The following is a 10,234-nucleotide window of genomic DNA, read 5'->3' as shown; positions in this document are numbered from 1 at the left end:
CGGCAGTAAAGAACTTGATCTTGTTTGAAGAACTGAAAGAAGCTAGTGTGGCTGGAAAGCAAGAGAAGAGGGGCAGTGGGGTGAGAACATGTAGCATATTCTAGCCAATAGTAATAATTTTGGCTTTTATTCGGATGAGAATTCATTGAATGATTTTAAGCAGAGGAGTGACAAGATCTGAGTTACATTTGATTTGATTGATATTATCAGACTTGCTGATGTATGGAGAACTGATTTGATGGGGGAAGATGAAGTGAGACTATTTAGTGGGCAAGGATTATGCTGCCCTAGCCTGGGGTAGTGATCATGGAAATGTAACTAAGAGAATGACTTAAAGTTTGGGAGATGGAATGAATGGGTTTTGCCGAAGAGTTGGACATGGGGGTGAAGGAAAAGGGGTAATCATGCCTGACTTCTGGTTTCTGGCTAGAGCAATTGGGTAGGTAGATGATGAACTATTTCCTGAAATAGGAGAGTCAGGTTGTGAAAGAAACAGGTGTGTTTATGGGGAGTAAGTCAAGGGTTTCATTTTGGTCATGTTGAGTCTGAGATGTCTGCAAGACTTTAGAGTGTAGGTGTCAAGTGAGCAGTGAATATGCAAGCTAAGAGCTCAGGGAGAGATCAAGGCCAGAGATAGAGATTGGGTAGCCATTTTATGTGGATGTATTTCTGTATATGTATTTGCTGTCCTGGAACTGAATGAGAGCTAAAAGAACATAATTAAACCATGGGACACACCAACATTTTGAGATAGGGCAGAGGAGGAGCAGCAGCAAAGATGAGATTAGGGTGGTTTGAGGGGTGAGGAAAACCAGGGAGTAGAAGCCTAGGAAGGACTGAAGAAGGAGGAAGTATCAGGAGAGCTGTGGAAAGGGTAGGTAAGAAGAGAACGTAGAAATATCTTTTCAGTATCCTTTGAATTTGCTAGCACTTAAGTCATTGGTGACTTTGAACAGTCTTGGTGAAGTAGTGAGGGTGAGAGTCAGACTAGAGAGAGTAGAAGAGGATATTGCTTAGGGATACATGCGTATGTAAAAAAAAAAAAAGATATATTCAGTGATAAATACTAAGATTTAGGAGAGCATTTGCCTCTGGCAGAGCAGGTAATGCAATTGGAGAGGGTACAGCAACAAAATAAAAATTTTATTTTTTTACATGAGTCATGCATATACATGAGTGGTCATTATGTTACTTTCTGTACTTCCTGTGTTAGGAAGCTGATGTAAATTTGGACCCATCCCTACCTTTTTTATTTTTCTACATGTGGGTCCAGGTAGTTGCAAACTTCCTGGCTGCTTCTCAAGCCTATGTGGAACCCTTGGGGCACATGGGTTTTTTCAGGAGGGTTTATTTCCAGTTCCTCAACCTTGGGCAGATCCAGTGAATTTTTCCTGGCCTCACATGGGTAATAAAACTCCTCCCCTCCTGTTGTACAAAGGGAAAGTCAAGAAATTAACACGGAGTGGTCCAAAAATAGTAAAACCCACAGGAAACTCAAAGTCCCCAAAGTCAAAAATTTCTTTTGTGCCAAAAAGGAAGAGAGATGTCAGAGCAGCAAGGGCAGTTGACCCTGGAGAGGCCCATGTTCTGAGAATAATGAAACTTCTAGGACCTTAGAAAACACAAAGATTAGGGACACATATGTCAGGGAATCTAGCATATTACCACAGACACATTACTAAGATAGAAAAAAAAAAAAAAGCCCTCCCCTCCTTGAACTAGTAATAAAACAGTCAGAGTCTATAAAATTGGTATGCTTAATATCAAAAAGAAAGAAAATTAACAAATCATTGTGGGGGTGCCGGCTGGCTCAGTTGGTAGGACACACAACTCTTGGTCTCGGGGTCATGAGTTCCAGCCCCATGTTTGGTGTGGAGATTACTTAAAAAAAAATCTTTAAAAAAATAAATAAATCATTGTGAAAGCATAGAGCAATATATAAAAAGAAACAGACAGAAAGAACAGAAAACTTTTTAAAATATGGCCACTGAATTAAAAAAACAACTCTGGAACTATGTTGCAACTCCCAATGAGATAAATGATTTAGTGGACCATAGGTGAAAGGTTACTGAGTATGTAGGATGTTTGCAGGATGCCAGAGTATTGCTCCACAGATAATTTGAATTAACAGTTTGCAAAGGCAAAGCATACCTTTGAGTGGAAGATGTGACAGTCACTACTGCACCCAAGTGATCAAACTTAGCATCACTAGTCATGGGGTGACCTGACATTATGTGTCTTCTCATTGGATATAATATGAAGTATATAACATTATCCAGGAGACAATAATGCCAAAAATGTGTAACCTAAATCCAGTCTAGCCCCTAGACTTAACTTCCTGCTTCCAGGAAATGCAGGGGATGAGGGAACAGATTGAACAATACCAGGAGGAATAATGAGGCACATTTAGAATGCAGGATATTTTACAAGGTATTTGACCTGGGGGTCTCTTTAAAAAGTTCCTACGGAGAAAAGAAGTACAAAGACTGTTCTAGATTAAAAGATAATCCAAACAACAGCCAAACGTAAAGCATGAATCTTGAGTGCATCATGGTTAAAAAGAAATTGGGAGGGAGCACCTGGTTAGCTCAATAGGTTATGTGTCTGATTCTTGGTTTTGGCTCAGGTCGTGATCTCATGGTTTCATGAGTTCAAGCCCCATGTTGGGGTCCGTACTGACAAGGTGGAGCCTGCTTGGGATTCTCTGTCTCTGTCTCTGTCTCTCTCTCTCTCTCTGCCCCTCTCCCACTTGTGCTGTCTCTGTCTCTCTCAAAATAAATAAACACACTTAAAAAAAATTGGGAGTAACTGGGGAAATTTGAATATGGAATAGGTAAGAAAGATTTTAGGGAATTATTTCTAACTTACTTACACATAATAATGATACCATGATTATGTGCGAGAATGTTCTTATTTGTGGGAGATGCATGCTGAAATACTTAGAGCTAAAGAGTCATGATGTTTGCAACTTTCACAGGGTTCAGAAAAAATAATGAAGAAAACCAGGATATGTCACCTTAAAATATGCCTGTTTGACATAAGAATTCTTTTGAGTTGAAGCCAATTATGAAGCAGCATATACAGGAAAAGTTCTCTACCCTCCCCCTTTCTGCCTACAGGCAGAATATAAATTTTCCTTTACTGGAGAGGACTCTAGACTCTTATCCACCCAGTGATGGCATCAGAGGAATCTGCAAACAAACCTTACCCCATTAATCTGCTCCCATATATTTATCTTCCCACAGTTTCCTGTCCTTGGAGCCTAAAGCCATTTTCCTTTGTCCTATTATTTCTCTACAAATGTATCATTCTTTGCTGAAGATACTATATCAGCCCAAGTTCAGGCCACCTCTTTGAGTTATTCATCCCTACAATCTCCCAGGTATTCAGGAGACACACATGTTAATGAACTTCTGTCTGCTTTTCTCTTGTTAATCTTTTGTTACAGAGCCCCAATTGAGAACCCAGAAGGGTAGAGGGAAAAAAATATTTTTCTTCCCCTACAGTAACATACAAACAAGCTAAAGATGAGATACCACAATGTTAAAAGATGTTGAATCAGGTTGGTGGGTATACAAGTTGTTGCTGTACTAGTCCTTCAACTTTATTGTCTGTATGTAATTTTTCATAATAGAGGTGGGAGAAATTATTAAAAGGGGCAGATAAGATGCTGAAATAATCTAGACTGATAGTGGTAGCTCCTTCTGCCAAAACTTGAAGATACCTCAGAAGTGAAAGTCTGAGATTTGTTTTGAAATAATCCAATAATCCAGCAGGCCAGCAGTGAGGGGTGGAGATGTAGAAAATAATAGTGGCCATGAATTGATGATCATGGGTGCTGGGTGATGGAAATGGTGTCCTTGCACTTAACTTGTGTTTGCTCAAAAATTTCTATTTAACAGCAACAAAGAAGAAGAAGAAGATACAGAAGTGAAAAGGGGTTGAGTATTTGAGAAACTAAGGTAAAAACTGAGAAATTCAGGGTGCCTGGGTGGCTCACTTGGTTAAGTGTCCAACTTTGGCTCGGTTCATGATCTCACAATCATGAGTTCCAGCCCTGCGTTGGGCTCTCTGCTGTCAGCACAGAGCCCACTTTGGATCCTCTGTCCACCCCCCTCTGCTCCCCCCTCAAAAATAAATAAATAAAAACATTAAAAACAATAGCAACAACAACTGAGAAATCATCCATGAGGAGACAGAGGGTGGTTGGGGCCAGTTGTGGAGAGATTGTGACTGGCAGCCAGAGTGGAAGAGGGTCAGGTGCTTTGAGATGAGGGTGCAGCCAAGGGAGAGTTTTCAGTTGTGCTCTCCACTGCCCTTCCCTCTGTGCCCCCACTCTCCAGGGCCCTGAGTGAATCGTTACCTGCCTCATTACTGTGCATGAGGCGGGAAGCGAGCAGCCCTATCAAGTACTCCATCCTGGCTAGGGCTAGACCAGTGGACCTGAAATATTACTTCTCCCCTTCTTCTTCATATCCTACCGTCTGGACGTTGGCCTTCCCCTGCCAAGTTCACTGACATACCCAAAGTAATAGGAACTCAAAGGGGAACACATTTGCAATAAAAGAAAAACAAACTGAGAAACTAATAATAGATGAGGCCGACTTACTAGACCTGATTGAGTTTAAAATAAGCTTAATAAATATCCTCAAAAGATAAGAGAGGATATTGTTAACCTAAGGCAGGAACTAACAGGAAGAATCAGATGGAAATACTGGTTATGAAAACTTTAATAGCTGAAATCCATACATGGATTGAAGAGCAGAATGGTTATAGCCAAAATGAAACAATGAGCAACAACATCAGGGTGAGGATTCACCCCAAAGGCATCAGGAAGGGTTAAAGAAAACAAGGAAGACTGAAAACAGATGAGCCAGTTGTTTGTGACACACACACTCTTGGTGGCTAATCCAACAGCTATTCCCAGCTTCCTTATTCATGTCTACATTAGAGCCTGGAAAATACCTGCTTTCCTAGATTCCCAGGCAATTGGAACTGGCCATGTGACACGGTCCTGGCCAGTGAGATATAAGCAGGAATGTTCTGGGGGCTTCTGGGCAGGAAATGTTGTTTTCTAATAGAAAGGAATGAGATGACATGAAGGATGCTTTGCTTGTAACATCTCATCCCTCTTTTTCTTGCCTTTGACATGATACTCTGTCTGGAGTTGTGACAGCTGCCTTGTGATCGTGAAGTAGTTTGACAGTCATGAGATCAAAAATCCAACACAGGGCAGCCAGGTAGGAAAGAGAGAAGAGCCCAAACCCATGTTCCTGATGGCTGAGCTGTTGAATCAAAGCCAGCCACCACCTACACCAAGACTCCTTGTGTAAATACAAAACAAAACAAAGCCCACTTGTTTGTTTAAGCCATCTTTATTCACATTCTTTAACCTGCAGCTGAAAACATTCCTAACAAATACTTTGTTCAATAATTTGGGAAAGAGCTGCAAAGTTGAGATTCAAAGAAATAAGAGATGGAGGAAAAAGGCAGAAATCTGTGAAAAAGAGATTTAAAAAAGAAATTTATTCATTCAGAGATAAGTTGTTATATGTAAGCCCTCCCCCAGCCTCCCCTTTTATAAACATTTTTAAAAATGTGTATTTATTTTTCAGAGAGAGACAGAGCATGAGCAGGGGAAGGGCAGAGACAGAGGGAGACACAGAATCTGAAGCAGGCTCCAGGCTCCAAGCTGTCAGCACAGAGCCCTACACAGAGCTTGAACCCATGAACCTTGAGATGATCTGAGCCGAAGTGGGACTTTTAATCCACTGAGCCACCCAGGCACCCCTCCTCTTGCCCTTTTTAAATACAAGAGAACAGATCCACACTTTACTTGTCAATAAGTTAAAAAAAATTTTTTTTTAATGTTTATTTTTGAGAGAGAGAGAGAGGACAGAGTGTGAGTGGGGGAGGGGCAGAGAGCGAGGGAGACAGAATCCGAAGCAGGTTCCAGGCTCTGAGCTGTCAGCACAGAGCCCGATGCGTGGCTCGAACTCATGAACTGTGAGATCATGACCTGAGCCAAAGTCGGCTGCTTAACCGACTGAGCCACCCAGGTCCCCCCCACCCCCATTTTTTTAAGTGTTTATTTATTTTTGAGAGTGAGAGAGAGACAGAGTGTGAGATGGGGAGGGGCAGAGAGAGAGGGAGACAGAATCTGGAGCAGGCTGCAGGCTCTGTCAGCACAGAGCCCGATGCAGAGCTTGAACTCACGGACCATGAGATCATGACCTGAGCTGAAGACGGACGACCAACTGACTGAGCCACCTAGGCACCCCACTTCTCAATAAGTTTAAATCCTTAACGAGTAAAGCATCACCTGGATTCTGTGTCCAATGGCCATAGCAGGAATATTGCTTTGGAATTTGGCATGAACTATGCCACTGTTTCCACAGGCGCAAATTATCCTTTCCCTAGATTATTCAGATTTTGTTTTGTTTGCCACCAGGAGTCACTGTGTCCTTCTTTGCTTTGTACACATAATCTTGCCCAGATAGAATTTAAATTTGTCTCTAGCATAAATGCTTTTGATTTTCAGAAGAGCTGTGTGCTCACTCAGTTCCAGAGACCCTACTTATCGCCAGCAAAAAATGGCCCTGGCCCACAGCCTTCCAGACATAGTTGTCATTTTAGAAGTCCTGTCCACAGCAGGCCTTCACGGGCTCCAACATGGAGGAAAGAAATTAAGGTTTTCCTTTTTCAAGCATATCTAAAGCACATATGAAGAAATGTTTTATCTATTAAATTGGGAGTATCAAGTGTGTGTTTTTTTTTGTCTTCTATACTTTTCCGTGGAGTTAGAAATAATTTAAGACAAACTTAAAAAGAAATTTTTTTTTTTACCTTTATTTATTTTTGAGAGATAGAGCATGAGCCGGGGACAGGCAGAGAGAGAGGGAGACATAGAATCAGAAGCAGGCTCCAGGCTCCGAGCTGTCAGCATAGAGCCCAACATGGGGCTCAAACCCATGAATCCGTGAGATCATGACCTGAGCCGAAGTCGGACTCTTAACTGACTGAGCCACCTAGGCGCCCCTAAGACAAACTTTTTAAATTATTTATTTATTCACTTATTTAGAGTGTGTACACATGCATGTGTGCACATGAGCCCCTGTGAGTGGGGGGAGGGGCAGAGAGAGAGGAGAGAGAGAGAGAGAGAGAGAGAGAGAGAGAGAGAGAGAGAGAGAGAATCCCAAGCAGGCTCCATACTGTCAATGCAGAGCTGGAAGCCGGGCTTGAACTCATGAACCATGAGATAATGTCCTGAACCAAAATCAGGAGTCTGAGGCTTAACCAACTGAGCCATCCAGGCACACCCCCATGATAAATTTTTAAAATAAAAATGAGAAATGAGGAAGTAGAGACAAGGAGAAAACTAAGAACTCTGTTTTACTGTAGAAATTATTTCACCTAGTAAAAACTTGATGTTTGAATCAATTTCAAGATTTGTGAAGCATTATTTAGGTAATTACATGAGTCATTTAAAAAAGTCTAGTGTGAAGGGGTGCCTGGGGCTCAGTCCATTAAGTGTGGGCTCTTGGTTCCTGCTCAGGTCATGATCTCAGGGTTCATGGGTTCAAGCCCCACATCTGGCTCTGCATTTACCCTGTGGAGCTTGCTTGGAGTTCTCCCTCTCTGCCTCTCCCACACTTGTGCTCTCTCTCTTTCTAAATAAACAAACTTAAAAAGTCTAGCGTGAAAATTAATTCAAAATTGTACCAGTTGATGTAAATGCATCCATAGTGGAAGTTCTTTAAAGTGAAAATCAATGGAAACTAGTCCCATATGTTCTCTTGTGGCTGCAGGAACTTTTTTTATTTTTTATTTTTTAACGTTTATTTTTGAGACAGAGAGACAGAGCATGAACGGGGGAGGGTCAGAGAGAGAGGGAGACACAGAATCTGAAACAGGCTCCAGGCTCTGAGCAGTCAGCACAGAGCCTGATGCGGGCCCGAACTCAGGACCGCGAGATCGTGACCTGAGCCAAAGTCGGACGCTCAACCGACTGAGCAACCCAGGCACCCCATGCAGGAACTTTTTTAAAAAATTAAAGAAAAAAAAAGTTTAAGTAATCTCTACACCCAATGTGGGGCTGGAATATACCACCCCAAGAACAAGAGTTTCATGCTCCTCCAACTGAGCCAGCCAGGCACCTGTTTTTTTACTCTTCCAATGCAATTTTATTACATATATATTTTTACATTATTTTCAGTGCATTGTTTAACAAATTTTTTAGGGGTGCCTGGGTGGCTAGTAGGTAAAGTGTCTAATTTCGGCTCAGATCATGATCCTAAGTTGGAGCCCCATGTTGGGCTCTGTGCTGACAGCTCAGAGCCCAGAGCCTGGAGCCTGCTTCTGATTCTGTATCTCCGCCCCCCCCCCCCCCCGCCCCTCTCTGCCCCTCACTGCTCACGCTCTGTCTCAAAAATAAATATACATTTAAAAAAATTAAATTTTTTTTTTCTGAAACAAAACACAAGATAAATTAAAAAAAGGTTTTTTTAAGTGTATTTAAGAGAGACAGAGACAGCGTGAGTACAGGAGGGGCAGAGAGAGAGAGAGAGAGAGAGAGAGAGAGAGAGAGAGAGAAAGCGAGCCCCAAGCAGGCCCCACACCGGCAGCTCAGAGCCCCAATGCAGCGGGGCTCGAACCCACCAAACTGTGAGATCATGACCCGAACTGAAACTGAGAGTAGGGCACTTTTAACGGACTGAGCCACCCAGGTGCCCCGGAATAAATTTGTTTTGTTGTGGTTCTACCTTCCAAAAGGAGAATGCGGTTGCAGGGTGATGTAGGTCTACCTCCCTCTCTCTCTCCTTCTCCCTTTCTTTTTCAGCTGAGAGAAAATGGAACCTACTGGATCTGCACGGAGGACCCGGGAGAGAGGAGAGACGTCTGTCTGCTAAGGGGTTTGTGGAAGTCCCGCAGTCCTCGTGGGGTTGGAGGAGGGCCCCAAGCCCTGGTGGAGGATGATGGGCCTTTGGTGGGAGGAGGGGCTGATGCCAGGGGAGAGATGCTCGGTTGGGGTGGGGGGGCGGAGAGAAGGCAAACGGCTTCTGCCTTCTCAGGGAGTTCTTTTGTGAGGTTGTCTCCTGAGAGAGATCGGGGGGGGGGGGGGGGGGGGGGGGCCTCGGGCTTGGGGAAACCGAGCCAAGAGACCTGGCAAGTAGGAGTGGGGCCTTCATCAGGGCTGTGGCTCAGTTGTCTGATTTTCCCAGCCGCTCCAGGGGAGATGCTGAGCGGTGGAAGGTTGGGGCTGGACCAGATGCCGAAAGGTGGAAGAAGGTGGAGAGCAAGAGCAGAGGACAAGCGCTGGGGAGCGCTCGGCTCCAGGGACCTTAGTCATTGTGGTGTTTACCTGCATGCCTCCTCCCCCCTGCCGCTGGGGTGACACAGTCGGGGGTCCGGGTCCTTCCTCTCACCTAAGGGGGACCACCATCCTCACCCCTCCCCACATTGTTTAATTCCAGTCTTCTGGACAGGCACCCTGTCCCTGTACCGGCGCCTTCCCGTCAGCGAGGAAATGTGTTCAACACGGTGCTCACCTTCCCGAGGGAGGCTGAGAGCTAGCCTTCGATCTGCCGCCCTTCCAGAAACAGCCTCTCTTTAATTTTTCAGGGTCAATCTTCTCAGTAGAGTTGCCTGTACCATCTGCCCGGTCTGCCCTTATCCTCCACCTCCACCTCCCCGCCCCTCGCCACCTCCCCGCAGTCCTGCTGCCACTGTGCCCCACTCCCTGGAAATAGCTCTGGCCAGGTCACCAGCAAGTGCCCTGACTGTTGAAGCCCATGGAGTTTGCAGCCCCCATCTCACTCACTGGACAGAACTGACCACTCCCTTCCTGAAACTTCTTTCCTGCCCTTGGTTTCTGTGCTGTCTCACTCCTGGTTTTCAGCTGACCTTCCTAATTGCGCCAGCTGCTCCGCTCCTCTAGGCCACTGTTCTCCAGGGTCCTCTCCCGGTTATTTTCTTCTCCTCACCGGAGGCTCATCCCTTGGGTACTCTGGGCCATCATTTATTTATCTCCGCTTTACTGCTCAACGTCCTAAATTGGCTCTTAACTTTTTTAAAATTTAATTTTTTAGTTTACTTATTTTGAGTGAGAGAGGGAGAGAGAGAGAATCCCAAGTAGGCTCTGTACTGTCAGTGTAGAACCCGATACAGGGCTCAAACCCATAAACCTGGAGATCATGACCTGAGCTGAAATCAAGAGTTGGACCCTTAACCAACT

The sequence above is a fragment of the Acinonyx jubatus genome, chromosome C1, assembly GCF_027475565.1.
Source record: "Acinonyx jubatus isolate Ajub_Pintada_27869175 chromosome C1, VMU_Ajub_asm_v1.0, whole genome shotgun sequence".
NCBI lineage: Eukaryota > Metazoa > Chordata > Mammalia > Carnivora > Felidae > Acinonyx > Acinonyx jubatus.
This window is presented reverse-complemented; position numbering follows the sequence as displayed.